The sequence below is a fragment of the Macaca fascicularis genome, chromosome 1 (assembly GCF_037993035.2).
Source record: "Macaca fascicularis isolate 582-1 chromosome 1, T2T-MFA8v1.1".
In the NCBI taxonomy this organism is placed as follows: Eukaryota; Metazoa; Chordata; class Mammalia; order Primates; family Cercopithecidae; genus Macaca; species Macaca fascicularis.
In genome coordinates, this window is record NC_088375.1 from 14,220,208 (window position 1) to 14,247,871 (window position 27,664).

General features: G+C 47.7%; 1 long non-coding RNA gene across 1 annotated transcript; it reads right to left on the bottom strand.

The window, feature by feature from the left end:
• On the bottom strand, positions 1-26,978 carry LOC135970709 (uncharacterized). The gene is made up of 2 exons (XR_010586563.2): positions 26,900-26,978; positions 1-3,958 (listed from the first exon to the last, which is right to left on the bottom strand). It is a non-coding gene; the product is annotated as an uncharacterized lncRNA (long non-coding RNA).
• Positions 26,979-27,664: the final 686 nt, after the last annotated feature.

Below are 27,664 nucleotides of genomic sequence, written 5' to 3' on the forward strand. Positions count from 1 at the left end.
GCAGTTTCTAAATGTCTTCTTTAATAAGGAATTGTATTCTCTGCGGAAAGTCACGGAAAGTAATTTGGAGAACATTCAGGTATGCGGGTTGGTTCCCCCAACACGTGTATTCAGAACTACGTTTCATTTTGGGAGTGGATTTATAATGAACTGGCGGCACTCATTCTGACTGTGGGTGTAGTTTATATCTTCAGTCCCTGGGCACAAAACATTCGTTTATAAAATGGCATGTCAATTTAATAGAATACGATTCAATTGCCAACAAAAATAAGGTAGATTTATACAAACTGATACACAGTATGATAGAGTACCTATGGTACAATCTCCAAGATATAGTGTTAAATGAAGTAAGCAACCTGCCGAACATTTAACAATATTTTAAAGGGTGATGTGTGTGCATGTATATGTGTGTAGACATACATACACACATACGCTTTGTACATGAACAGAATATTTTTCAAAAGACAGATAAAAATTTCTGTGGATTCAGAAGGAAGAGTGATAGCTTGTAATTGTGAAGACAGAAACATAATCCTAAACTACTTCAATTCTGTCAGTTTATATCACTGCTTGAAGATTTTGTTTATGTTAAAAATTTAACACAGTGAAGCAGAGTGTGAATTGCAAGGTGTAATATTTTTGTTTGGTGAGTACAAATTTTAGTTCATACATAAAATATTTTTCTGTGTCTGAATAGTATTTTCAACACTGGCATTTATTTTTCTTTCTAAATTTTTAGTTGTTGATTTTAAAGATAAAGAAAACATCAAGAAAGTAATGGCCATTACTGATTATTATGTGATCTTTATGTGAATAATTTTGTGGCATGCAGGGGTTGTTAAATGTTCTGCTCTGGGTGTCCGATACGCTGTGTGCCACGGACTTTTAATCAAAATTTTAAAAATGCTTTTCAGACATTCTTTTAATTTTACCCTCACCAGATTTGCTTGGAGGAACAATTTAATCAACGTTTGCAAATCAGTCACCTTTGGGTTCACGCTAGAAGGCTTTGAGTGATTTCAGGAGCACCCACCTTATTAATCCTACCAATGTCATACTCAATCCCGTTTCCAACAGCAGCAAGGAGCTTCCTACTTACTGATACTGTGATTCCTTGGAAAATATTTTATTCTGTTTTTTAGACATGGGGCCTCGCTATGTTGCCCAGCCTGGAGTACAGTGACTATTCACAGGCACGATCCCCTTATTGATGGACGTGGGAGTTTTGACCTGCTCCATTTCTGACCTGGGCAGGGCCTGTTCACCCACCTTAGGCAAACTGGTGGTCCCTGGCTCCCAGGAGGTCACCTTAATGATGCCGAACTCAGTGTGGACACCTGATCAGCACAGCACACGGCAGCCCAGAACTCCCGGGCTCAAGCGACCTTCTTGCTTCAACCTCCAGAATAGCTGGGACTACAGGCATGTGCCCCCATGCCCGGAAAAAATCCTTAGAGATGAAAGACTAAACACGTAAGTGCTGTTGAGGCAGCATCTTAGGCGGCTGGAAGCTCTGCCAAAGGAGCAGGGAGCATCACTGCTGGGGGACCTCTCTGTTTGGGTGAGGGGAGAATTTGAGGAGCCCACCAGGGAACTCAAGGTCCCGAAGTAAGGCAGGGAGCTCTTCCCTGGTGGGAAAGCAGGTACGAGAAGAGAAAATCAGCAGTAAAGCCTCCAAGGACCTCTCTCATCTTCCTAAGGTAGATCCTATTTCTTCAAGTGGGCAGGGCTGTGCTTTGGCCATGACATTGAAGGCAGAGCCACTTCACACAATGTATGGCAGGTCTTTCTTCATCCCCTTCCCTCGGTGAGTGGGGCATCCGGGATTATAAAGGACCTCTCCCCTCTACTTTCTGGAACTGTATTAGGAAAGGCATTGTCTTGTAGCAAGGCTTCCCCATGGTTGGAATGAGGCCTGTGCCAAACGCATTTCAGCTATGCCAAAATTCTGTGACTCCCACCTCCTTGGGGCCAGCAGCAGCCAGGAGTCCTGGGCCAATCGCCTGCTTTGAGCAGCAGCCTCCCATTTACCCCTGCGTGCCACAGAAATATTATTTTATACCTGTGCCATTTTGTGTAAAAGGTTGAGAAGAACTACCCCGAGGGGCAAAGACAATACTATACCTACTGTTTGGGAGAAATGAATCTGTTATGGGCAGATAAGAAAAAGGTGGTCTGACCTGTCTCATTACTTGGTGAAAATGATCTTTGGTGGTGCTATTTGCTTCCAGATGAATTTGAGTGTTTTGCAACCTGGCATCCTGGTGTGTGTGTGTGGCTGGCTGAAAATGCATCCCCTTGTGACATGAAGCTCAGCTGTTGTTCCCCAGCCTGGGTTGTCATATTGCTTCTGCTACCCCACACACCTCTTCACTTTCTCTTGCTGTGAAGTGCTCACAGATGCAGCAGCTCAGTTCCCATTGCGGTCCTTTTTCTCCCAGAAACAAAGGAAGGAGGGGCTTTGGTGCCTTGTGATGCATGCCATCTAAGAGATATAATAATAAGATTTTTCAGGCCCCTGTTTCTGGAGCGATCGCTCCCCGTGTTTGAGGGTGATGGCGACAGTTTACCGTTGTGTCGAATTGTGACCTGTGAGTGAAATCCAATTCAGTCACTCCTTTTGGGGGATGTACAGCTGTTGATGAAACCATCTAGACTTCAGCCACAATCTGTTGAGGTTTCATATTCTCTTCCCATGTGTCATGAATGGAAGAGCGGAAGCTACAGCACCCGGGGTGGCTTGTCAGGTGTAGCCGGTCAACAAATGCTGATTGAATGGCTCCTGTGTCAGGCACTGAGCTATGTGTACACGAGACTTGTGAGAAAAGTTCCTACAAAGGCCAAAAGAAATTTCTGTAAACAAAAGCTGAAGGTGTTTTGAAGTCATCTAAAGGTGGTTATTTAAAGGAAAATGGATACTGCCTGCCCTCCATGTTTGTAAATGTGTGTGGCCTCATCCTCTTCATACCGAAGGGCCTGCCTCCAACATAAGCAGAGCCCGGGGCAGGAGGGCAAAGAAAGTCCCTCGTTTGCCCAAATATTCAGAAATATCAATCAAGCTTACAAAGAGTTAGAAAAAATACAGTTTGTTTTCATACTTTAAAAAATATAGGCATAAAGACAAAATTGAAAAATAGGTAAAGCTATAGTTTTTACATGATCCAAAGTTAGCAGATATAAAAAAAGACTGAATCAATTATTGCCATACATGTTTAAATATTCTTTTGTTTTGTTTGAATGACTAACAAAATAAAGACTCATAATTTATAATGATCATGTATTTACTTCCTTAATTTTTTTGCCTTAATTTCATCGTGATCACAGATTCTGTCATTACAATGAACATTTTTACATAATTTTGTTCTATTGATAGCAATGAGCTAAAGAATTTCAAAAATGCAAATGTATTTAAAGTATGCAAAATTTGAATATATTTTCATCAAAAATGAGAAAATACATGTGAAAACATCAAAGAGGCATTTTCTCATCTATTTTCAAAGAAGTTATTTTTTTCTTGTAACATTAACATGAAAAGTCAAAGGCAAAATTACAAATTATAATTAATAAGTGTCAAAATGGTAAATAAAAATTCTTTAAATCGAACTGAATCTTAAATTTGATTTTCTATAAATGAAATATAATCTTATTAAATACTTTTGTAAGTCATACTTCACATTTCTAGCTTTCAATTTCCATCCAGTTGCCAACCTAAAGAAGCTCCGTTTTACATCATGCGTAGGTGCATGGCTTAAGAATAACAGTATCTACGTTAATTGTCAAACGTTGCACGATATTCCTCAGCTACCACGCACCATTGTTGCAAATACCATGTTACTTCTTCAGTATCTCCAGGAACAGGAATCTGAGCAGGAAGGGAGGCGGGGAAATGGGTGAACCGCGCCACTAGGAAACGATCATTCGATCATTCGTTATGCAAGAATCTGTTCATTCACGGCATCTGAGGGAAAAGGACTTACATTAGTTAGCAACTCAAATCATCTCCCACTCCAAAACACTGTCCTCTCTGACATCAGCAGCCACAGCGCAGTCCACAGACCTTCATGGCACCTGGAGGGAGCGGCTTTCCTTACCCCTCCCCACAAAGACATAAGGCAAAAAATATGGGGAAGCCACAGAGAAGGGTTTTCCTGGTTAGTTACAAGACTGGATGTTTGGGATTATGAGCGCTGGATTCCAAGCGACTGAGGGACCTCTGTGAGCATTAATGAAATTACTTTTTTTTTTTTTTTTTTTTGCATTCGTGACTGTGGCACTGTCTAAACCATCTCAGGGGAGGAGTCCCTTTTGCCTGCATCTCCTGATAGTGCTGACTCCTCATACAGAGCAAGACCCTGGTGAAGAATTCCCACTCAGGGTTCCCACTCGAGGCTGTCTCTTTTTACCTCGTGGTAGCGACTTATCCTTGCTCCAGGGGTTTTGGGTGAGGCATCCTTCCTAGACAGAAGGGTGCTTTTAAGAGGCATGGGCGGCTCCTTGGGTCACTTCTGTTCCAGTTGGTTCCTGAAGTGGTGCAGAGTTGGAGTGAAGGTTGTGTGGTCAGTTGGCCCAGGCTAAGAGTAACCTTTTAAAGTTGGCATAAGGTTATAGTACGTGCAGGCCTGAACAGCTGTAGTCATCTCTCTGGGAAGCCTCTGCCCAGGCACTGTCTCAGGCCGGATTGCACTCTGTGGGCTCTGTGCTGATTGGGTCCGAGCCGTGTCTGACCTTGTCTTTGCTCCCGCCGTGTTCCTGACCTCACTTCTTATTTGCTGTGTCTTCCCCCACTCCCTGCGCTCCATCAGTTCCCCTCAACCTGCTAACTTCACCTGGACCCCTGATTCTCTTCTGGCTGACTGTGGCTGCCCCAGTAGTATTTTTCCCCTTCCCCAAAGACATAGGGCAAAATATATGGGGAAGGGGTTTGAGTTTCTTGTCCCTGAGGGTCTGAAAATGAGACCCAGAATGAGATCGGCATTCCCATACAGAATGAGCATACAAACAAAAATGTTCAAAAAGCCAATGCCTGAGTTGATACGGCCATGCAGCATTTTCATGGTGTCCGTGTAACAGAAGAGTCACCGGTAAGATTTCTATGACCAGCGTGGCAAGATGAGGGCTGGCCCAGATCACCCTGGCAAAATCGCACATTTTGAAAATGTTGGAAGGCTCTCACAAGGAAAACCCATGACTGTAACGACACCCACGATTCATCAGTCGCCTCCACAAGTTGAGCTTTGAGCCCGGTGAAATTCGGTATGTCTAAAAACACATTCAGAATGTGTTTAAATTGTGCTGTAATGAGGCTGTTCTCAAGGATCCCCGTTTCTCTGGTTTCACAGATGTTTTGGTTGGATTGCATTTTGAAACTGCCTTAGCCCAAAAACATCTTCTTGCAGAAACAGCAGGTTCATTTCAATTCAATATTTCACTTTGGACAATTGCTTGACTTTGTTGAGAACCGCATGCTGGGACTTGGTCTCCCCGGGACCCACATGCTTCCTTCTCATTAGCATCAGAGGGAGCCTCGGCAGACAGATTGAGGCCAAGGAGAAGGCGGACCCCCACGATTCTGCGCCATGGCAGCGTGGAGCGTAGCTGAGCAGAAAGCTGGTGCACGCTAATAGTTGTAAATGGTGCTTTGCGAGCCATATGCTGCCTCTGATTGTATTTACATTGAGACATACAACATCTTGTTATCAAACAAGGCAAGAGGCAACACTAAATGGTAGGAGATAGCAGCCTCAGTGAACGACAGCGGCTTCTCCATTGTGCGCTGGTGCCGGGATGTTTAGGCTGGCAGAAATTCAGATCAGAAGGTCATTGCTGTGACAATGCCATGTGTCCTGGGCTGCCATGTGTCCAGGACAATGCCATGTGTCCTGGGCTGATGGACGGCTTTGGAATGTAAGAGGAGGATTTCTCTGCACCCCAAAGTAGAAAAAGATTCAGGATTCTGCTACCTGGCTGAATTTTTCCTCTGGGAACTGTTTGAGGCCCTCAGGCTAAGCCCAATGTGAACCCAATTTACCCTCAGGGGCTTTTCTGGGCATGGACGGGGGAGGGAGGACTTCAGAGGTCTGTCTGTGAAAAGATGTGGCTGAGACGGTGCAACACAGAGGCCGACCTGGAGGCCAGGCGGTGTCTGTGCAGGGCTGGCGCCTGCTTTCCCAGGTGAGGTAGGTTGTCATCCTGCAGTCATGCTGGGCTCTGGGGTGCAGGCGTGACTGTTTACACTGTGGCTCTGCCTGAATCTGTGTTTTGTGGCTCTGGGAGGCACAAACTCCCCAGGTACAAGTTATGTAGAACTGAGGTTCCAGCCCAGGTTACCTGTGGCACAGGTGTCTCGGAAAGCCCTCCCGCCAGGCTGAAGGCAGCTGCTCCTGCCATAGCAAGTGGAGCTGGTGAGAAAGGACGAGAGGTTCTTGACTGTGTCTTGGTAAAATCAACCTCAAAATCACGTGGTTTGGGGAGCAGCCCTGCCTTTGCTAAACTCCTTATCGGGAAGGTGTTGGGGTGTTGAAAATGTTCTTTCCTGTTCAGAGGGAATGTTAAGGCAGAAGGGGAATTTCAGCAGGTGATACGGCAGAGAGGGGTGGACCTTCCTGTTTGTGCTGGTTGTCACTGGGCAGACACATCGTGGCCGTTTCATGAGTCTAACCAGGGAGCTGGACTGGAAGGCTTTAAGGATCTGCTCTGAATCCGAGATTTTGTTAGGCCTGTCAGAGGGTGGGCACAGATGCAGTCTTCTGGGAGACCTGAGTTCAAATCCCATCTCCCAGCTTCTTGCTTGCTGTGCCTCCTGGGGCAAGTTACTTAACCTCTCTGATCACAGCTTCCCGATTCCTAAAACAGATGGTTGGTATGAGGAGTAATCTGGCTCACAGTAGGTACTGAGTGAGTAGTGGTTGCTTTTCCTTCCTCTCCTTCGAGTTGGCAGGGCCCACAGGCAACACAATACTTCGCCTCTGAAGTGCATTCCTTGTCTATCACAGACTCAACTTTCCTCCCCACACTGGGAGGTGAGGACTGTCAGCTGTAATGCCATTCAAATGGAAGGCACTGTTGCTCGTTGAGGATAGGTGTAACTCAAGAGTCCACCTGTTACCTGATTCTCTGCCAGGCCAGCTCAGAGTCTGTGGCCTCTGTCGGTGCTTAGGGACCTGAAGTGCCTATGAACATCATACCCCCAAGGGTGGCCAGCCTGTCCGGGAGCTGGGTTTTCAGTCAGCTTGCATGGCACTTGGCATTGTCAGAACGCAGGGTTTTCGTGAATCCTTCCCCTGTCCCAGGGTCACCAGATGAGATGGGAAAGGAGGTGGAAAGAAGGAAGCTCCTAGTCATCCTGACCTCAGTTAAAATCTCTGCTCCTTCGATCATGAGCCGTGCAATGTTAGGCAGGTCAGTCAGCTCCTGAGCCCTAGCGTTCTAGTCTGTGAAGCAGAGATAGTAATTCCCACTTGGCAAGGGGGTAGTAAATAGCCAAGGCAGTAAAGTGTCTGGCACATGGGAGGCATTCGACGATAATATCCTTGTTATTCAGAGCAATGTTCTCATGCCCTTAGATCACTTACATTAAATAATTAGACCGGTGGTTCTCAAAGTGTGGTCCTTGGGCCAGCATCATCAGCATCACCTGGGAACTTCGAGAAGCAAATTCTCCACCCAATACCTACTGAATCAGAGACGCTGGGGCTGGGGCCCACAACGTGTGTTTTCACAAGCCTGCCAGGGGGTTCCGAGGCATGATGAAGTTGGAGAACCTCTGAATTAACTAGAAACATTTTTCAGAACCACATGTTCCAAGGTCTTTTCTTTTGCCTGATTATGCACCCTCGCCCCTGCAGATGCTGGGGGAGGGCTTACAAACAAGGCAACGAGGTCAGAGCCGATACTTGTCAGCTGGGGTTGGGGAGCACTGGTTTGCCCGAACTCGAGAGAAAGGGGTCCAGGACCCCTTGAGCCCCATCCTCCTGGAACAGACAAGGGCCTCGATCAATGTTCTAGGTATTGCTTTTCACCTGCCCTCTGGAAGGACTGCCCTTCCCCACTCACTGGGGTGTGTGCAGACCCTGTGCCAATCTGTTCTCCTCCACCCCGTCAGACATACTTTCTCTCACCCTCGTTTCGTTTCCCACGGAAGTGCTGGCCGGATCCTCGGTGATAGATGTGAATACTATTTTCCAGGTACGTTGTGGGAATGTATTCTGTAAACGGATGCTGCCGACTGGCCAGTTCTTTGCCTGACGCCCAGACAGCGTTATTAGCACATTTGGGGACTCTAATTTTAGGGGAAAACCTGTCACCGTGGTGTTGCCGTGCTCTGTCACACAGCCTTCCACAGCACATGCTGATCTCTTTCATGTGGTTTGTTATTCTGATGCTGAATTATTGAATGGGCTACATCCAGGCAACTAATACAAATAGCATTCAGCGTTGAATTCTGTGACTAGACATCATTCCTGAGGGCTTCCTAGGTGGTAGCCATTCCACAGGGGGCTGCGAGATGTTCAGCATCTGGGGCGGCCTCTGTTCTGAAAACAGATCGTTTCAGTCACTGACCCAGAGTTCTGCAAATATCCGGACATCACAGCTGAACTCAGGATCGATGTGAGTTGTGTGGCGCTCTCAAAGTTTTGTGTTTCTTTTCAAAGGTAGTGTGGTTTTGGAGGGAGGCAGATCTGGGGTTGAGTCTGATTCTGCCACTCCCTGGCTGTGTGAGCTGGGGAAAGTTACTTGACATCTCTGAGCCTCATTCCCCTTATTCCCTCAAGTGGGATAAAAACTCCTGCAGGGCTCTTAGGAAAATTACAAGAGATGCTATAGTGGGGCCTCTGGCCCTTGGTAGGCAATCCATAAGCTATAAGTATTCTTGTTTTGGGGTTTGCCTCTGGGCAAGGCATTGGGAAGACAACACATACTATCCATGGAAAAAAATAACTTTGATGGAACTGTTTTGCTGGAGGAAAGATTAAAAACGATTTCAGAACTAGAAAGCAGAGGTCCTTCCAGCAATGTTTGGGTTTCTTGTTTCAACATTCATCACAAGGTGTATCTTCTGGTGAGTCCCACAGGGGACTCCTTCTGGACAGCAGGTGAGAGACAATGTACCCCGCAACTGTGCCCTTGAGCCACTGTCCAGCCTGACAGCCAACCGTGGAGCTGTCTCAAGATGCTGGTGAGCTGGGCTGCACGTTGTAACCTAGGAAACGTTTGCCTGGAATCGGTTGACTGACAACATCAAAAGCTTTGGCTAGCTGAGCAAAGAGTTAGAAGAACAGGTTCTTGACTTTTTCCTGCGATCTCAGAGGCTCGGTCACTTGAACCCTTTGTGATAGATGTAGCTGTCCAGATGAGAGGGCCAGGTGAGAACATGCCTACAGCCCCTGTGGGCAGTCCAGGAAGCAGAGCACTGCTGCTGCAGGGCATGGCTGAGATGCAGGCCTGGCTGGGGACGGGCATGGGAGTCCCGGATGTCCACGATTCCTGAGTGTGCACAGCAGATCAGGTACTCTGAATGCAGAGTTTGTGATTAGGGGAAGTCACATGGGCTATTCCTTTTGTTTTTTCCTTTTAGAGACAGGATCTCATACTCTCTCCCAGGTTGAAGTGCAGTGGCGCAATCATAGCTCACTGCAGCCTTGATCCTCCTGCCTCAGCCTCCAAGTAGCTAAGACTGCAGGCATGGGCCCCTGTGCTTGGCTAATTTTCTTACCATTTTTTTTTGTAGAGATGAGGTCTCATGATGTTGCCCAGGCTGGTCTCAAATTTCTGGGCTCAAGTGATCCTCCCATCTTAGCCTACCGAACTGTTGGGATTACAGGCATGAGCCACCATGCCCAGCCCACATGGGCTACTGGTAAACGTGAAGCAGAATAGTATAATAAACTTTTAAAATCTCCTAGATTCTTTTCAGCATGATGATAGTTTTTAAAAATTTTATCAAAACTTGTTTTGAGCATGTTCTTTATTATGGTGAAAAATACATAGCATTACATTGACCGTTTTCTTTCTTTTTTCTTTCTTTCTTTCTTTTCTTTTTTGAAACAGAATCTTGCTCTGTCGCCCAGGCTGGAGTGCAGTAGCGTGATCTCGGCTCACTGCAAGCTCCACCTCCCGGGTTCACGCCATTCTCCTGCCTCAGCCTCCCGAGTAGCTGGGACTACAGGCGCCCGCCACCACGCCCGGCTAGTTTTTTATATTTTTATTAGAGACAGGGTTTCACCGTGTTAGCCAGGATGGTCTCCATCTCCTGACCTCGTGATCTGCCCGCCTGGGCCTTCCAAAGTGCTAGGATTATAGGTATGAGCCACTACTCCCAGCCCATTTTCACCATTTTTAAGTGTATAGTTCTGGAACATTGAGTACATCCATGTTATTCTGCAGCCATCACCACCATCCATCTCCAGAATATTCTCATTTTCCCAAACTGAAAGCTAACCCACTAAACGCCAACTTCCCTTCCCTACTTCCTACAGCCCGTGCTGACCAGCATTTCTTCTACTGAAACTTTTGTTAAGACCAGAGGACCCTTCTAGCAGATAGGAGAAAGCGTTTTCATGACCTCCTCCTTCAACAATATATTTCAGAACACTTTTTAAAAATATATAGGACTTTTGTTTCACCTCTCAGATGCAGACACTAAATAAAGCCATGAACACATGTAGACATATGTGGCCCCTCTGGAATAATTGTACATGCCTTTATATTCCCCTTGCTGAAAAGAGCAATATAATGTTTATAAAAGAACATTTACAAAGAAGAAAGACTTGGACCAAACCACCGTCTTCCTGAGTTGTTGACAGCTGTTCTTCAGTGGAAACCTCAGTGGAAACAAAGAAATATTGCAGCATTGTTTGAACATGAACATTTGAAGTGGCTTCCTTCCAAAGCTTGGCTAATTTAGGTACCTGGGATCTGTGGCCAAAGCCTCCTGTACTGTCTTGATTTCTTTCCTATAGCTATTGTTGACGCAGCTGTGGAAAAGTCTGGTGTGTATCCTGAATCGGCAATTGCTTCCACTTGCTTAGAGTCAACTATTTCTAAGTTATGTCACCGAATCTTCCCGAACTGTGGACTGCTCCATTTACAGGGCTTTTGCTGTATTGAGGAAAAGCAAGCTTTTCATCATGGAGGAGATTCGCCAGGTGTTCTCAGAATCTTAGGGGCAGTAGCAGCCAACGTATAGATTTCAATGGACAACCATTGAAATGTGAAGGTGGGAGGAATCTAGAGCATTTAAGAGAAAGAGACAGTGTCTCCCCGCCCCAACCCCCAGGAAGGGTGGTACCTCCACATCATCATTTTTCTTCTTTTAAAAATTTGTGGCAATGCAGCTTAGCCTGTTTTGAGACCTGAACATCCCTCTGTAGACCTGCCCACCTAGCCCTGGTGCTGACTCACTGTGGGCCCTGCTGAGTCATTTCACAGCTCATTTTTTTCCCCCCACTAACCAATAACACGGGGTCAGTAACACCTGCCCTGGTTGTGAGACTCCAATGAGAAACCGATGTGAAAGTGATTTGAAAATCATCAAGCTCTTTCCACACGTACTGTGGGGGCCCTTGCAGTATGCTCCTTAGGGCAGGCATGTCTGAGTGGGCTTGGGGTGGAGGCTCCCAATTGGGTGCCCCAGTGGTTTAGCAGTGTGTGTTGGGGTAGTGATCTGCTTAGACCTCTGGCTGTGAGCTGTCTCCCCCATTTATCTCCTACAAATATTATTTCCAAGTGGGCCATGACAAACGACAAAAATAGTCAGGAAGCCTGACGGAGAAGGGCTGGCGGGCATTGGTAGGAACAGCTGGAGAGTCCTGGGCCAGGGATCCCACAACGCACTCTTTCCAGTCGTCCAGCTCAAATATCACTTCCTCCAGGAAGTCTTCCGTCAGTCCCCAGGGCACCTGGCCTCCACACTGCCCATCTTGCATTGGGCTTGCTCCTTTAACTGTCTCCTGTGTAGACTGTGGATTCCATGAGGATGAGGACAGTTGTCCACCTTAATCCCTGTTCCTGGCACACAGGAGGCCCTTAAATGAAAGGGTGGACACCCTAATAAGCACCCTTGTGGGTATGCAGTCTTTGTACAGATTTATAACAATGTCCTTTCTTAAGATTAGTTGAAGAATAAGTTTTGGCAGAAAACAAGCAAATAAAAGTGGGATTATTTACAGTCTGTTTTCTCAAAGTGTGGCCCAGGAACCAGCAGCAGGGGCATCCCCTGGAAGTTTGTGATAAATGTCCAATTTCAGGCCCGTCTCATATGGACTGAGTCAGAATCCACTTTTTGGCAAAAGACCAGGAGATGTGTCTGCTCACTGCAACCTCACTGCAGGGAGGCTGGTTTCAGGCATCTCCTGGGCCTTGCAGATGAGGGAAGGGAAGTCCTGCCCAAGCTTCTCCTTTTAGATCTCTCTCTTTTTTTTTTTTTTTTTTTTTTGAGACGGAGTCTCGCTCTGTCGCCTATCCTGGAGTGCAGTGGTGTGATCTCGGCTCACTGCAAGCTCCGCCTCCCAGGTTTACGCCATTCTCCTGCCTCGGCCTCCAGAGTAGCTGGGACTACAGGCGCCCGCCACCTCGCCCGGCTTATTTTTTGTATTTTTAGTAGATACGGGGTTTCACCGTGTTAGCCAGGATGGTCTCGATCTCCTGACCTCGTGATCCGCCCGTCTCGGCCTCCCAAAGTGCTGGGATTACAGGCGTGAGCCACCGTGCCCCGCCCTCCTTCTGGATCTTGGAGCCGGAGAGCTCAAGGCTTCTCACCTGGAATTTCCCAGCTCTGGGGTGGGGTTGCAGCCAAAGGGATGAGTTTCTTTAAGGGATCCAGGCAGAGGAACTGATGCACAGCTTAGGGGTGGCCATGGGATGCCCCTTCACACCTGAGAGGGTTTAAGTCAGCAGCCCAGGGAGCAGGAGCCAGAGCAAGGGAGTAAGCCAGCTGCCGTGGGGCTCTTAGAAAACTAGGGCTCATCTCGCCCTGTAGGAACTCTGGCCGGCTACTACTTTAACCCCTTTTGCTCTTCCCTGACAGGGTTTTTGTGTGTCCTCTATGTAGGGAAGGATACGAAGAGGTCACTTTGATTTTGATTAGTTTAACAAGTTCTAGATAAGAAGATTTCAGATCTTCCTTACCAACTCACCCTGGTATCACAGCCCTCTTGGTCTTCCTTGTACCTAACTGAAAGTTATTCTCAATACCTTGTGACAATGCTTGCATTATTTTCCCGGATCAGTATTTGACTTTGCACTGTTCTTTGACTGTTTATGAGCTTAGCTCTGAACCAGTCTACTGGGTTCAAGTCCTGGCCCAGTCAGACATTTATTCAATAGATATTTATTGAACATCTATGATGTGCTATACACTCATCTAGGCACTGAAGAAACAGCTATCAACCTTTGCCCTCATTCTAATGGTAGACACTGGCAATACACAACAAATAAGTAAAAAAAAAAAAAAAAATAGCATTTTTTTCATCAGCTATATGACCCTGTGCTTGCATGACTTCTTGGGGGCCTGATTTTTTTGGATTTTTAAAATGCCAGACAACAATAGTATTATCCTGAGAAGTTTGCTGTGAGCATTGAATGTATTAATACACATAGTGTGGGATGATACTTACAAAGGGCCGTAGAAAACTGCCTAGTCAAAATAGCCATTCAGGAAGTGTTAAGCGCACTGTTAGCTGTTCTTTGTTGTTTCTCCAGCAGCATCCTGAAACCTTTTTGGGCAGGCTCGATTGATTTTTTTCTCTGGCACCCCAGATCAGCCAAACACTAGCCTGTGTGACCTCAGTCTTCCCATTTGATGAGTGGGAATTGAAGTCTCCCTCTTCAGGTGAGGACTGACAGAGCAGATTGACATGGGCATGCCTGCTGGGAGGTGCTCAGGACGGGAGTCCTGGGGTCCAGTCTCACCCAGTTCTTGGAGGCAGCCTCCTGGAAGCACTTATGTGTCTGCTGTTATTTCTGTAATTCCTGATTTATTGCTGTTGCCATGTTTGTTCTTTGAGAGTCCTTCCACTTCAGCTTCATGATGGATAAATCCTTAGTCACACTCAATTCCTCACACTGAGCAACCTTGGAGCTAAACTCTTTGAATTCATGTTTACTTATGTCATCAGATTGAGCGAAGGAGTTTATAGCTTTCTGTTTTGGGACAAGGACATTGAACCAACTGGTTCTGATGCAGAAATGATACGGGTGAGTGGCATATAAGGCCATGTTTAAGTAAGCATGTCTACATGAGGGGTCTTAGGCTGTCGAGAGAATTCTGTCCTGCAGATATGGGACTGGGTGTGTGAGCTCCTGTCAGGACACACATAGGGACTCCTGTGGGAAGGTGTCAGGCCAGCTCAGCTCAGGGCTCATTTCAGACACACAAGGCCTTCAAACACAGGGACTGAGCTTTAGTTGAAGCTTGACTGAGCTTTCCCTTACACTCCCAGGATGTGTAAGGGAAGGGGGTTGCCAAGCACTGAGTTTGGGCAAGTCTGGGCTGGCCTGGGTTATGGGGTCCAGAACTGGGAACCACCATCCCTCTCCTGGGCAAAGGACGGCCACAGAGCAAGGGAAGGTCTACAACACTGAGAGGAGGCCTGGGACACATCGCGGGTCTAGGGAAGGGTCAGGCAAGAGACTGGGCAAGATATAGGAGTAGGTCTGGAGGCACTGCCTGGCTCCATGGTGTGTGTGATTGGAGGATGGCACGGAGGAAGCCCTCTATACAGGACAGGGGCAGCGCTTACAGCCCCCAGGAAACCACAGGGAGAGAACCAGCCTGGGCAGATGTCAGCAGGAGCTGTATGAGGATGTGGCTTCCTTGCCAGCCCTCGGACTCCCAGGACTACTGAGGTCCCTTGAAAGCAGTGCAGCCTGCAGCCCCATCCCCTGATGCTCAAATTGTGGCAGCGCTGAACAGTCACAGAGCCTAGGTCTGAATGTTTCTAGGAGCAGAGGAGTCATTACCTCCACACATAGCCTGTTTGATCCATTCTTGATTTTTTTCCCACCAGATTTTTTTGAGGCACAACTCATGCAATGAAATGTGCAGATCTGAAATGTACGGTTCAATAACCTTTCACATTTGCATTCACCTGTGCAATCATTTCCCAGATCCAGGTAGAGAACATTTCCATCACCCCAGAAAGTCTCTCCATGCAGGCCGGGTGTGGTGGCTTACGCCTGTAATCACATCACATGATCGAGGTGGGTGGATCATGAGGTCAGGAGTTCAAGACCAGCCTGAGGCCAGTCTTTGGGAGACCGGGAGGGTGGATCATGAGGTCAAGAGTTCAAGACCAGCCTGACCAACATGGTGAAACCCCGTCTCTACTAAAAATACAAAAATTGGCCGGGCGTGGTGGCAGGTGTCTGTAATCCCAGCTACTCAGGAGGCTGAGGCAGGAGAATCACTTGAACCTGGGAGGCAGAGGTTGCAGTGAGCCGAGATCGCGCCATTGCACTCCAGCCTAGGTGACAGAGCGAGATTCCATTAAAAAAAAAAAATGGAAAGTCTCTCTATGCTTTCCCAGTAATAGCACCCTCCCCACCCTAAGGCTGACACTTTTCTGACGTTGATCACCTTGCATTGGTTTTACCTATTCTTGAAAGCTGCAGGAATGGAATCATACAGCAGTCCTGCATTTGTGCTCAGCCAGTTCTGTGTATTCCAATGGAATAGCTCTGATAATACTAAGCCTCCTCTGGCCGGTGTGCCTTTGCTCGCACCCATCTTCGATCTTTTCATGGGGAGCCTCCTGCATGGGCCACCTCTCCTCTGTCCTCTTCTCACCACATCCCTCCAGTCCTCGCTTGTCCTGCCCGACAGTGTGAATATGCCAGCAGCCCTTGTGCTGTGCCACAGCCCGAGGCATTTCACTGTTCAGGATGCTGACGGGAGCAGTGACTCTCCTGATGAATGTGTACGCCTGTTATCCTCAGAGGAAGTGCCACAGAGCCAAAAGAGTCGACTCTTTTCACCCCTCACAAGGGGAAGGCGTTGTCTGGAGTTTGGAATAGGCCAGCGACAGATTCACTGGCTGGCTTCTCTGTGACCTTGGAGGAGTCATTTGACTTTCCTGAGCCTCGGCTTTCTCCTTCCCAAAATGCAGGGGTCATTTGGATGAGATGCTCTTCAATGTCCCTTTTGATCTACAGCATGATTCTGAGTCTTCCCTGTGCCGGTTCATCGATACATCCACCGTGTGTATGTAGTTCTCAAGCAAAAAGTTTCAGCTGTAGGTGTGTGTATATATATATATATTAAATTCCACCTTGAAGTTTAACATTCCTGCAGTCCTAATTTATTTTATACCCTGGGTTAGAAAAAAGACATTTAAACAGCGGGAATTCTAGACTGGTGGAGAGCTGACCTCCTTGGATTGATTTTTTTTTTCCAGCTGACCTCGGGTGCTTGCCCCTACCCACAGGCAAAGGGCTATCTGGTGGTCTTCTCTATAGAAGGTCTCAGAAATGGATGAAAGGACAGTTTTGTTTGGAGAGTATTTTGATGTCTTGGTTCAGTAGTTTCAGAAAATACGAAGACTCAGAGAAATCTATATTTTTGGATTCAGTTCAAAATGGGGCTCTGGGGTCATGTGGCAGGAAGCAGGTGGTATAAGGGCCATGTTGCCATCAGCTGCCAACTGTGGGCCAGCCCCTGGCTGCCATGGGTCAGAGCTGCCCATCTGTAAGATGGGTGAATAATCCCTGCTTCACCTTGCCACATTGTTATGAGCATCAAATGAAATAAGGCCCATGGAAAAGGCATTGTTCCAATTCATCTTCGGCAGAGTTGGGTAAACTTGGGTTTGCTTAAGTGTCGGCTAGGTAGTGACTTATTCTGGTTTGTGTTGCCTGGTTTGGTCAGAGCCCAGGACTTTCAGAGGGTTCTTGTAGTTCCTCTTCTTAGGTATCTTCCCTCTCCTCCTTCAGTTCTTTTCTCCCCAGCATATCCCCTTCTTCTCACCCCTGTGCCACCCAGGAGTGCTTTGCGACTCGTATGCTGTATTAGTCTGTTCTCATACTGCTAATGAAGACATACCTGAGATTGGGTAATTTATAAAGAAAAAGATGTTCAATGAACTCAAAGTTCCATATGGTTGGGAAGGCCTCACAATCATGGTGGAAGGCAAAGGAGGAGAAAGGCACATCTTACATGGCGGCAGACAAGAGGGAGCTTGTGCAGGGAAATTCCCCTTTATAAAACCATCAGATCTCATGAGACTTATTCACTATTATGAGAACAGCGTGGGAAAGACCTGCCCTCATGATTCAATTACCTCCCACTGGGTTCCTCTCACAACACTTGGGAATTACGGGAGCTACAATTCAAGATTTGGGTGGGGACACAGCCAAACCATATCATATGCTTTCCTCCTTCTTTGCTGTCTTAAACCCACTGATCCCTTCTAGGAAATCCTCCCAAGACTCTGACCTGAAGCTGACCCTCTGCAGCACCGCCTCTCCGGCCTCCCAGGAGGCACGAGTGTGCCAGGGGCATCACAACCTGTGCACATAAGCTTTTATTACTACCAGCCAACTTGGGGTATTTAGAACCATGGGATTCCATGGCTAGATGTGACTTAGATTTCTGTTTTTTCTAAAGCCAAGGTCTTCCTCTGTTGCCTAAGCTAGAGTACAGTAGGGCAATCATGGCTCACTGCAACCTTGAACTCCTGGGCTCAAGTGTTCCTCCCAGCTCAGCCTCCTGAGTAGCTGGGACTCTAGGTGCATGCTGCCACACCTGGGTAATTTTTATTTTTTGTACAGGCGAGGTCTTGCAACGTTGCCCAGGCTGGTCCTGAATTCTGGCTTCAAGTGATCTTCCCACCTCGGCTTCCCAAAGTACGGGGATTACAGGCATGAGTCGCCATGCCCACCCCAATTTTGATTTCTTAATTGAGAAATGAACAAACTCAGGGCAAGAGGCTGAGCCACCTGTGCCAGACCCCCTGGACAATTTGTCTCCAATTTCCCTTTGCTTTTCCAGTCTGCTGCCTCTGATTACTCTGCACTTAGTTTATCTGGGTGTACCTTGTCGCACTCATAAGCCTGTGATGACCTGGACTAAGCCTCATGTGGGAACTCAACACTTATTTTTGATCAGATTAAATGCTCAGTGCATATTTGTTTCATTACATGGAAGACATTAAGAACAGATACATCATGCGAGATGTTCTCGCATGTAAGTTATTTGTTACGGGGCCCAGCCTTTGGCCACAGGACATGGAAACACCGCTCTCCCACTTTTTTGGTAGTGCCTTCTGCCATTCTTTGTAACCAAGAAGGTCAAGGCCAAAAGAGTGGTGGAGGCTAAGGGGTTAATCTCCATCCTCAGTCGTCTCTCTTTGTTTCCTGTGCACCAGACACCCTTGAAACACTACCTGCAAGTTACTGAAGCTTTAAATCGAAATGTCAACCCTCTCTTCATTTCCACTTACCACACTTGCCCCCGTGGGATTGTACTGCTTTTAAAGTGGGTGATATCCTTTCTCATAACTCTTCTGTGGATGACTTAATCCCTGGAACATCTGCCATGTGGACCAAGGGCTCCTGGGGAATAAGAGCTTGGATCTCACTCTTTCGTTATGTCATTTGGTTCCCTGCTTCTGAACCTCAGCCTCAAAACTCAACCAAAACAAAAAGGAAAATATTTTTCTGAGTTCAGCATAACCTCAAGGTTCTGGTGAATGGATAGAACTGGATGCCCATGGATGCTGACAGCTAAATGCATTTCTGCAGAGGGGCGAGGGCTACGGGTAGATGTTACCTTTATGGCAAGACTGAATGCAAAGGGACCGTTTCTATTTCCAGTGTGCGATCGTGTATGTGTTTCTCAGTTGGGTCTGTGTGAGGTCGTCAGCTGAGTGCAACAGCTTTCTATGTCTGCTAAGAAGACAGTGTTTGGGGCACGCTGGGTCCCAGCGTGACTGGGCAAGCGTATTGCACAAAACCACCTGACTGATTCCTAAGACCAGCCAACTGCGTCTTTATGGATCCTGATTTAGACAAGGTGCTGTTCATTTGCTTAAAAAAGATATGAGTCCCAGACCAGGAGGAAACTGTCAAGGTTTATTTCGCAACCTTCTTTAAAAGATCTGGAGTTGCCCTTCAGTGGATAGAGAAGTAATTTATAAGCCTTCCCTTTAATCTAGTTTCCAAAAATAGTGGGGCTATCTCACAGTCAAGATTGCCTCATTGCCAAGGTCCACTTGAATTTCAGAACACGGTGCTCTCCCCGCAGAGGCCCAGGGCACCAGGCAACTCAGGAGAGAAAACCCCTGTGGCTCCCTGGGGACCCCCAGGCTGCCTGGGACCAGGGACACGCAGGGCCGTTGAGATCCTGATGTACTTCTCTTTGTAAAAGGACATCCAAGAAGCCACAGGAAGGAAAAAGGAGCCCCTGCTGTCCCTTACCCAGTCGGTGCCCACTCACCCTGAGCTGGGGCTGGCTGCTGACCTTAGCCGAGGGCTCCCTGCCCTCCTTGGATGTATGGCCTTGGGTCCCCTGTGCCAGGAAGCTGGTGAGGATGGCCGGCCATCTGCAGGCTCCACCTTCCCACCTATGTCCCACTTAGCCTGCTCCTTTCAGGGGTTCCATGTTCTGCACCACAGACCCCTGGGCCATGGGGGACCGTAGCTGGGGAGCTGTCAGCCTCCTGGGCAGTGCTGACACCCTCTCTGCTCTCCCTGAGGATACCGAGTCTGGGTGGCCTGGGACATCCAGCCTCCCTCTGTTTCTTGGCAGAGTGTGGCCTGGTTTTCTGGTCTCCTTTTGCTTTTGACCTATGCGACCCTCTTGGAATAGCTGCCACCCCACCAGACCGGCACGCGCATCTGGAGCTCCTCCCCCAGAGCCCCGGCCACAGAGGGCGTGAGCAGTTTGGGGCACAGAAAACCGGCTGGTTGTCAGGGATTGCCTGTAAGAGGGGCTGTTGGTCTCTGAAACATGAAAGGCAAGCTGAGGACACCAGCTCAGTTGAGGGATAGTGAAATACAATCCCAGGGGTGTTGCCTGGCTCACTTGCCTATTTTGAGGGCTGGCCCAACCCTGGGCCTGTGTGTCTGTCCTCGTGAGGCCTGCTGGGTAGTCTTCAGTCTGTCCCATGATCACCCTTGGGCCAGGGGATCCCCAGAAGGCTGATCCGGTTACTTGGATAGTTTAGTTGTGCACCTGTGCATTCCTTTCTACATTTGAGAGATGTTCATTAAATAACTGCTCTGTGCTAGGCTCTTGGGAAACAAGATGAAAAATAAGTGTGGTCCTGACCCTCGGACATCTCACCATCTTAAAGACATGGCAGGCAAGGAGAGAGGTATGTCAGCAACGAACAACTATAAAAATCTCAGGAGCAGTCGTAGACATTCGTTTTGTGGATCTGCACGTTCAGGCTGTAGGTCTGCAGGGTTGGCGGGGCTGATTTTACTCCATGGTTGTTCACCCTGGGTCCCAGGCAGGAGACTCTTCTTTTGATGATGGCAGAGATACAAAAGAGCAGTGGAAACATGCAAGGCTTGTCAGGCCTATGCTTGCAGCGAACACACTGGCCCTCTAACCACATACCTGTGCCCAATGCAAATTATGCAACCAACCCTGCAGCCAAGGGTAGGGAAGAGCTCTCCTCTGTTGCAACGCTGAGGGTGCAGGAGGGAAGAACAGGCTGATAATCCACCACTTGGGCAGTCTCTGCAGGCATGGGTGCCCCTGGAAGCCAGGTACAGACTGCAGTGAGGCATGAAGGAGCCTGGGACATGTGGCCTGGGAAGCTGGAGGCTAGTGCCTTGGGGCACTAGGACAGGGTCGTGGGGAGGCCACAGGTCAGCAAAGGCATGAATGACATTGGCTTCTGGGACTGGGGAAACCAGAACCTCCAGGCAGGGTCTGTGTAAGTGCTGGTCCCTGGCTGCCTCAGGACCATGGCTGGCTGTATGGAAGGAGGGGAAGACCCTGGCTTGTTCTGCTCCTGCTCCTCCTACCCAGGTCAGCCCGCTCCCTCAGCCTCGGACAAAGCCCAGGTGCGGCAGGACTCGGCGGTCCATGCGCCCAGAGAGGCATTTTTCTTTGATTTCTTTTGTCAGCATCTGCCTCTCTGAGTATGGCACCAGAGGCTCCCCTCTCCTCTGCACGTGCCAAGTGGAGGTGAGTATGAGGTCTTCCCTTTGGGGCCCTGGAGCGACATATCCAGCATTCTCCAGAACGCAGCAGTTTCTCCGCCAGTCCCTTCATTCAGGCCACCAGCACCTGTGCCCTCCTGATGGGTCTCTCTGATTCTACCCTTGCCCCTCCTGCCCAAGTGACTTCCTAAAATATAACTCAGAATGCCACCCTTTCTTGGGACCTTAGCACCTGTTCCCTTTGCCTAGAGGGCTTCTCCTCCCACCTGTTCTGGGTCCCCTTCACCTGCCACCGTCTCATCTTGCTTGATGCAGTTGAAATATTACTCCTCTGGAGAAAAGTCCACAGCCCTCCGGCCTTCCATGAACCATGTCTAGAACCACATTTCTTTGTGTTTATAATTCCTGAACTTTAAAGCACTAATTCCCTTGTTAATATATGTGTGATGTGTGATGTGCGTGTGTGCGTGCGTGCGTGTGTGTGTGTGTGTGTGTGTGTGTGTGTGGTTATCTGGTTTCTGTCTCTCTCCTCCTATGGAGGATGGGAGCCATGTAGGTCCTCCTCACCACCATGCTCTCAGAACCTAGTACAGAGCACATACTAGGTGCTCAGTAAATGCTGGATGGAGGAATGAATGGCAGAGTGATGCCTTAACATTGTATGGGGTGGAAGCTATGACTTGATTCTGTTCACATTTAACTGGGGCAACCCTTGAGGGTTTTGTCCTTTTGCACTTCTCTCTGAAATACTTAATAATCAATCATATGTACCTGGTCAGAAAGCATATAAGAATTCCAAATTACTCCTGTCCCTTTGACTTTGTCCAGTAAGGAACTTAAAGGCAAACAGATCCTAAAGTTGCATTAGAACCTACAAAGATGACATAGGGAGTAAGAAAAGTTATTTTAACCTCGTGATGTTCTTCCCCACATGATCAAAGCACATCTGGTGCCCTCCTGTATGTTCTGTCTTTCCTCACTGTTCTGCTCAGCACCTGGACCCCAGGCACAATGACCCTTGAGCTCCCAGCAAACATGGCTGCCTCCCTGTGATGTCCACAGCCTGCTGTGGAAAAAACTTAATAGGAACAACTGTGCAAAGCCCATGGAGAGAGCCAGGACCACAAAGCCTTCTCTACAAGAGAATTTGTAAGTCCAGCTTCATGGCTGCCCTGAAGGGCAGCAGTAAGTCCTCTAGATACAGCCCTCAGCCCTGGGTTTTGCTAGTGGTGAGATGTGGGTGGGACAGGCACCCATTGGTGGGGGTTGTCCCAGACAGGCCCTTGGTAAATGTTGGGCAGAACTGAGAGTCAGGCAGCAGTTCCTGAGGAAGAGCACCCAGGATGCCACTGCCGCTAGGCCCTGGTGATTGATGTCCCCTGGCTGTCATCTCATCAGACCCCTGCCTTCCATGCACCTCTGTTCCTAGTTTGAGACTGTAGGCCAGAGAGGCCTGAGGACAGCATTCAGATGGGCAGAGCTGAGAGGAGCTGCACGGTCAGCCTCTGAGCCTCTGTCAGACCAAGACCTGCCTGCACCTGCAAGGAGCAGGGCGGATGGGGAGGGAGGATGCAGAACGATTAGCACACAAGGAAAGGCTAAAGGATTTCTTGGTGGGCTTAGCCTCGCAGGAAGATAACCTCTACTGAATGAGTGCTGTTTGAGGTTTATCTTGTGCATGCATGGAGCAGAAGGAGGCAGAGTGACTCTGAGGGGCTCAGGGCCTGGGGTGGGGAGAGAGAGACTTGGGGAAAGACAGTGAAGTGACTACGAGGAAGGCACTGCCTCTGAGGTTTGAGGAGGTCTGTGCTGAGGGCTGAAGGCTAAGAAATGCGACAGGAGTGTCAGAAAAGGCTTCCTAAAGGAGTTGGACTTTGTTCAGGGTTTTGAAGGATGCGTAGAAGTTTTCCAGGCAGAAGGATGGGGAGTGCATCTCAGACAAAAGAACAACATGAAGCAAATGAACAAAATTGTGACAAAACATGATCAAGAACGATAGGAGCCAAGAGAGACCCAGTGATTTGAAATGCATGAAGCGTGGTTTGGTTACATTGTAGCGATCAGGTCTCTGTCTAGACTCATGAAACAAAAAGTGATTATGGAACTTTCACTATTAGGTGTTACTCTCATTTTGCAGATGAGAAGGACTAAGGGCATTTCACTGGCTTTCCTGATGTCACACAATTAGTTAAGTGGTGGATGCAGATTTCAAGTCTTAAATCTGTGGTCTTTCCACTGAGCCGTGCGGCTTCCCTGGAAGAAACACTGAAGGTTGACGGCTTGACAAGGCAAGATTTAGTGTAGTGAAACGCAAAATGTGTTTCCTGAGTGGCTCTAGGATTACCCTGCCTGAGGGCGGGAGGCAGGCAGATTAGTGAGACTTTCATACGGTTAGCACGGGAAGGCCGTTCCACATGATGTCATGGGGTACGTCGATTAACAAACATGTTCCACTCAGTAAGTCTGGGAAACATTCAGTTAGACCTTAAAGATGATCCCTTCCTGCAGGACTTCGCAGAGTCTGCGCCTCACTGATATGCACTGTGGGTTTCTAAAAGAATGCAGGGTAGCTCCATCCCTACTAAAAATACAAAAATTAGCCGGGTGTGGTGGCGGGGGCCTGTAATCCCAGCTACTCAGGAGGCTGAGGCAGCAGAATTGTTTGAACCTGGGAGGCGGAGGTTTCAGTGAGCTGAGATCGCACCACTGCACTCCAGCGTGGGCGACAGAGTGAGACTCCGTCTCAAAAAAAAAAAAAAAAAAAAAAAAAGAGAGAATTCAAAGTAGAATGGTGGTTTCCAGTGTGTGGGCCAGAAGTTTTAAGGGTCCTTGAGACCCTTTCAGGAGGGTCAGTAAAGTCGAGACTACCTTCAGAACAAGACAAAGGCATCATTTTACCCTTACTCTGTCACAAGCACACACCAGAATTTTCTAGAACCTACATGATAGTGCAACAGGTTGAATTCAGAAGCAGAAGTGAAAATCCAGCTCTTAAGCTGAATGTTGAGGAGTTGGACCAAAATGTGGGACAATGCCACTCTTTTCACTGGTTATTTTTGTTTTGGGAAATAGAATAATTTTTCACAAAAATACGGTGTTAGCAGGGAGCAAATTTATTATTGTTATTTTTGAATGAACAATTGCATATTTTAAAAAATTCCCAGTTTAATTTTGATGATAGTAAATATTGATAGGCATAACCCACATAAACAAAAGCTCTGAAGATTTTGATTTTTTTTTTTTTTTGAGACAGGGTCTTGCTCTGCTGCCCAGGCTGAAATGCAGTGGCATAATCGTGGCTCATTGCAGTCTTGACTTCCTAGACTCAAATGATCCTCCTGCCTCAGCCTCCTGAGTAGCTGGGACTATAGGTGCATACCATGACACCCAGCTAATTTGTAAATTTTTTGTAGAGATAGGGTCTCACTAAATTTCCCAGGCTGGTCTCAAACTCCTGGACTCAAGCAATCCTCCTGCCTTGACCTCCCAGGGTGCTGGGACTACTGCAGGCATGAGTCACTGCATCTGGCCTACTCTTGATAATTTTTAAGGGTGCAAAGAGTTCCTGAAACCAAAAAGTTTGGGGACCACTGAGTAATGTAGTATTTCTTAAACTTATTTGATCCAGAACTTCCCTATCCACCCATTTTAGGTCAGATAGCAATTATTAGCATCTCTTGGCATAGTGTTCCATACGGGAAGCATTGCAATAGATGATCTTTGGTGGAGTCAGTCAACCCTGAGTTGAAACTGTGGCTCCATCATTTAGTAGCTGTGTGACTTCGGGAACTTTATTTAACCTTCTGAGTCACAGTTTCCTCATCGGTGTGATGGTGGCAATAGTATAGTATTAATGTTACCTACACTCTAGGTTTGTTAAGAAGATCACGTGTGATGATGAATGAAAAGCACTCAATACAAACTAGCACCCAATAAGTACTACTACTAATAATATTCGCAACAGTAATAAAATGATATATGACTCTAGGTATATCTTCATTAAAAATAATAACAATAATAAAAGTCTATGAGAAACAGAGGAAGGATTGACTCTGAATGGAAGTCAGGAAGACCATGGTAGTTAGAAGAGAGGGCCGCCCTGGGGTCTGACCTTGATTCTCCCACAAAAGAGCTGGAGTGGCTTTCCCACAGCTGAACCAGTGGTTGGTAATGAGGGGGCCTCACATTAATCTGTGGCTTTGGCAAGATCTAAAATGAGATTTTTTTTTTTTTTTTTTTTTTTTGAGACAGAGTCTCTCTTTGTCTCCCAGGCTAGAGTGCAGTGGCCCAATCTCGGGTCACTGCAACCTCTACCTCCCAGGTTCAGGTGATTCTCCTGCCTTAGCCTCCCGAGTAGCTGGGAGTACAGGCATGTGCCACCACACCTGGATGATTTTTTGTATTTTTAGTAGAGACCAGGTTTTACCATGTTGGCCAGGCTGGTCTTGAACTTGTGACCGCAAGTGACCCATCTGCCTTGGCCTTCCAAAGTGCTGAGATTACAGGTGTGAGCCACCGCATCAGGCTGAGAAGCTTTTGTATTCTTGTGTGAGCAACCCCCAGTCCTGGGGGACACTGAGAAGTCTTTGTAGACCCGGAGAGTATGGGACAGGCCCAGGCCTCCCTCAATAGCACTCTGTTGGATGCATTAAAAGGCAAGAAAACAACAAAAAAATTTGTTTTTGTGGGCCACCTTTGTCCTGGACTGAGCAAATGTGTTGCCTCTCCCCTCACTGGTTGTTTCTGGGTAACCATTTCTTTGGCCAATGAAGTGAAACCAAGAGACATGTTTGAGTGTGGTGTATTCATAGCTGGGAGATAGGAAAGCATCATGAGTGAAACCAGAGGAGGGAAGCCAGGTAAGGGCCCCGGGGGAGCAGCAGAGTTTGTGTGAGTGTGCGTGCCTGTGAAGAATATTTTTAAAATTGTGTATTTTTATAGATTTAGGGGGTACAGGTGCAGTTTGGTTACATGAACATATTAGGAAGTGGGGGAGTCTAGGCGTTTGGTGTGCCCGTACCTGAAGAGTGAACATTGTACCCAACAGGAGGTTTTTCAGCCCTCACTGCCCTGCCTTCCACGTTTTGAAGTTTCATTATCCACTCTGAATGACCCTCTCTACCCAGCGTTTAGCTCCCACTTCTGAGTGAGAACATGTCCTATTTCACATTCTGTTTCGGATACAATTTGATCAAAGCCTTAATTATTTCTAGAAGGAAGCCTAATTCATTAGGTCAAGTTAAGGAGCAGAATTCCTTTTTTTTTTTTTGAGACAGAATCTCGCTGTGTCACGCAGGCTGGAGTGCAGTGGTGCGATCTCGGTTCACTGAAAACTCCGCCTCCCAGATTCAAGCAATTCTCCTGCCTCAGCCTCCCGAGTAGCTGGGATTACAGGAAGACGCCAACACACCCAGCTAATTTTTGTATTTTTAGTAGAGACAGGGTTTTATTTTTAGTAGAGACAGGTTCGAGACCAGGCTGGTCTTGAACTCCTGACCTTAAGTGATCTGCCTGCCTTGGCCTCCCAAAGTGCTGGGATTACAGGCATGAGCCACCATGCCCAGCTGAAGAGCAGAATTTCCTTCCATCTTTGGTTTCCTCATCCGTAAAATGGGACAAGGGCTCCTGTCCTTGATGTGCCTCTAAGACACACCGTCGTGGGAGTAGCATTATTATAAAACTTTGCACAGATGCAGTACTCTGGCAGGCAATGTGTTCCCTCTCCAACCCATAAAAAAAACCACGGAATGGCTGAAGAGGAAAAAGAAACGTGAAAACATCAGCAGCTCACCTATCTGTGTCATCCTAAGCCTTCGTTCAAGTTTCTCTTGCCGCGGTGCGATCACAGCCGAGAACAATCAGCCTGGGATAAGGAGCTTCGGTCTGTTGAGCGCAGAATGTCCTTGGCTGTCACGTGCCTCTCCTCAGCCGGGGGCTGCTCCATGGCCTTGGGAGCCACTGCCAGGACAGCTCTGGGTGCAGGGTGCTGTGGCGCCTCCTCATGCTGATGTTGGCAGAGCTAAACCTTAGGCTGAAGAACAAAACGGGAGAGAAGCAGACAAAAGAAGGTGTTCAGTCTGCAAATGGGGCTGCATCCTCATGGAGGAAGGCCGGCGCCCTCTGATCTTTCTTCTGTTACCTTGAAGGCACATTCCCTTTTATAACAGTAACATAGAGGATAATGCCCACGTTACATGATGTCCAAAGGGGCTGACCCACGCTGAAACGACCTCCGTGCAGAGGTGGCCCAGCTTGCCCAGACGCGGGGTCTGTAGAGGTGTCACTTGGCCTAGAGGTGCCGTGACCCTGTGTTTTCTTGTGCCAGCTGGGACACTTGTTTGAGAATGAAAAGAGGCACTATTAATAATTACTCTGGTTAACTGGAATAAACTGGGTAAGGCAACATCTGACCACCTACCTAGAGGTCACGAGAGGGTGATAAAGGACTTACCACCCGGTGGTCTCCCCTGGAAAGCGGCCACACCCCTCCACGAGAGTTTAGCACACAGATGGAAAGAGCCTCAACATCTGGCTGAGGAGGAGTTGGCCAGTGGGG